Source organism: Octopus bimaculoides, chromosome 9, assembly GCF_001194135.2.
Source record: "Octopus bimaculoides isolate UCB-OBI-ISO-001 chromosome 9, ASM119413v2, whole genome shotgun sequence".
NCBI classification, from domain to species: Eukaryota; Metazoa; Mollusca; class Cephalopoda; order Octopoda; family Octopodidae; genus Octopus; species Octopus bimaculoides.
The window spans coordinates 73,021,999-73,025,218 of NC_068989.1; positions in this window are offsets into that span (position 1 = coordinate 73,021,999).

Here is a 3,220-nt window from a genome sequence, read left to right on the forward strand (position 1 = left end):
GCTAGATTACGCAGGCGTGAAGAAACCATTGTGCGTGACTGTGTACTTCGTCTCCTTATTATTGCGTTTAATTCACTAATACTCATGCACTAATATATGCACATATAAAAATGTATGCCTAGTGTGTGTGTGTGTGTGTGTGTGCGCGTGTGTGTGTGTGTGTGAGTGTGTGTGTGTATGTGTGTTTGTGTTCGTGCATGTGTGTGTGCGCGCCTGTGTGTTTAATATATATATATTTATTTGTTGGTTTTTATTTCCATATTTCCAACTTTATCATCAAAAGTGAAGGGGATTTACACATTTATTTTACTATGTTTTTTAGCATGTCTTTTCAAAAATCATTTTAAAAATATATTTATGTTTCTGAGCTCGACATCTGGGTGTAATTTGTAAAAAAAAAAGGGGGGAGGGGCAGAAATGCCGAAATGCCGAAAATTGACGTATAAACTCGTTTGTGGCTGTTTTTCAAATAATATGTTTTGGATAAGTTTACTCGTCGCTCTCTGAAAAAGACAAATTGAGTGAAGACGAGTTAACTCGTCTTTGCTGGGTAAGGGGTTAAGCAGTTTAGCGCTAAATCAACCAGAACTCTCATGTCATTTGAAGAGAACGTAACTCAGCTCTCGCCAAGCAAATCAAGGATAAAGCGTCAACAAGATTTGGCGGTCTCGCATCTTAAAGATAACTAATGGTCGAGTAATCACAGTTAAGTCGATCCCTATATCTTAGTGTCTCTACAAGTGAAGGTTTAATAATTTATGTATGTAGTCACGTTCAGCCTTCCCTTAAATATATCTAATGTTAAATGTTGGCGAGTTTTTCTTCTGTTTGTAATATACGCAGTCAGCCTAATCTCATGCTATGATTAATAATACAACAGTTACACCTACCAGACAATATCAACCCAATTGGTTTTTGAAGTTCTCAACTTCATTCTCGAAATACCAAGCGAATTATCTTGAAGAATCAAATGCAAAATCTCTGAGCCACTCAAAATGGTATCCAAAATCCATTAATTAAAATTTCTATGGAAAATCTTCTCGGATTGCAACGAATCCCCTTGCCTGTGCTAATTCTGAAGCACTGCAATCCTCTGGATTTTCCAATAATGTTGAAATTAGCTCAGAAAACTCAGTAATTTTGTTGGACAAAATGGATACTTATCGAGGTGAATAATTCTGAAGTGTCTTGGGTAACTTTGGAAATCGAATTCCAACGACTTCATCCATTAGGACTATTCCAGCCGTCGACTTTGAGAAAAAAAGTTGAAATTCCTTTTAAAATTTCGAAGAAAATTCGACATTCACAATACTTGAAACCGATAGGGAGAGTACCAAATTAAGTGAATTTACGTAACAATGTACAAATATGACGGTAGCGCTAAAAATCCCCTTTATTCTCGCTTGCACCCCTCTCCACTGAGCAGCTGTCACGCTCGCTCCATCATAAGTTAGTGTGATGAATTTTTTGGCTACAGTTGAATTTATTTGCGACGCCACTTTTCTATTTTTACTGACTTCGACATATCAAAAAAAAAAAAAAGGAAATTTCCCGAAGCTTTTCTTTCTCATCAACAAATCGCAAGACGCGTAACAGTTGAAATTTTCTTCGAAGATCCGTAGTCTCATCAAACATAACAACAACAAATATTTCTTTTTAACGATCTTTATCTTAACCCATCACCTCCCATAATTCTATTAACTGGAATTTTTTATATGAAACTTTGATTTCTAGCATAAAACAGCCTTAGAAACACGCTGGAATGATCAAAATAACATTTCAAAATAACACTTCAAAATAACATTTTAAATAGAAATAAGCGTGATATTGGGTGAAAAATTAGCAAACCTCATTTGAATATCAGAGAAATATACCTAGTAGATATAGCAAAAAGGTTAGATGTGTGTAAATATTGACAGATAATTACGAAATTTGTAATTTTTAAGTGATCTCATATGAGATCACTGGTAGGTAATGGGTTAAATTATCTTCACTTGTAACAGCTATACAGTTAAATGACCTCGTTTTAATTATCACTTGAAAGTTCAGAAAATATGTAGTTAGCATTTTTGTTCCTGAAATCTAAATGCAATCTTAAACAATCATTACATACCGCAACTGATTCACATATACGTGGTCTGATCAATAAGTATCCGGACTGTTGCCATAGTAACGAAGCTAAAGCATGCAGACTGAAGCTACTTGGCACAGATTGACCTTAAACTCTGTCGTGCATGCACACTAAGTTTTATCGTTCTAGCTCATTTCCACTATTTACAGCAGTGTTTGGAAGGAAAGGGTGTAGCGTGTGATCGTCGCATTGACCATGACAGAGAAGTTGAGCAGAGAATCTGCATTAAATTTTGCCAAAAGCTTGGCGATACCTGCTCAGCGGCCTACGCAAAGTTTTCAAAAGTTTTCATCGTTCTCGATACAATCAAAGAGATCTTGTGCGACTGAAACCTGAGTGTCTCTTTGGTCTGCTGAAAGAAGTTTTGGCACAAGCTTGGTAGACACGTCTCACACCCAAATCTTCAGTGATAATGGACTGAACAGAACCGTAACTAATCTGCACACCCTCTGATAACTCACGGATGGTGATTCGACGATTTCTAATCGCAGTTGCACGCACATCTGCGATGTTTTTCTCGGTTCTGCTGGTTGTGGGTCTCACAGAACGTTCGTCAATATCGACATTTTTTGGACATCTTCGAAACGTCTGAACCACTCGTACACTTGTGAACGACTCATACACTCCCCTCCATACACTTTCTGCAACTTTGTGTAGGCCTTTGAGCAGGTATCGCTATGACGGCTTTCTCTGCCATGGTAAATGCGACGATCACACGCTACACACCTTCCTTCCAAGCATTGCTGTAAACACCAAAAGTGAGCTAGAACGTTAAAACTCACTGTGCATGAACAGCTGCGTTCAATGTCAATCTGTGCCAAGCAGCTTCATCCTGCGTACTTTAGCTTCGTTATACTATGGCAACAGTCCGGATACTTATTGATCAGACCATGTAGTCAGAAAATTACCCTTATTGTTTGATCCTTCTGTTTCATCCTGTCCTCCAAATGGTAATTCTTGACGAGCCAAGATTTCAATACAATGAATTTACCATTTCAATATATCATGATTTCGAAGCTGCTTTCCATTGATCGATTGCTGTATCAATTCGTTGTCGGCCAAAGGTTTTCAGAGCAGTTACGAAACTCA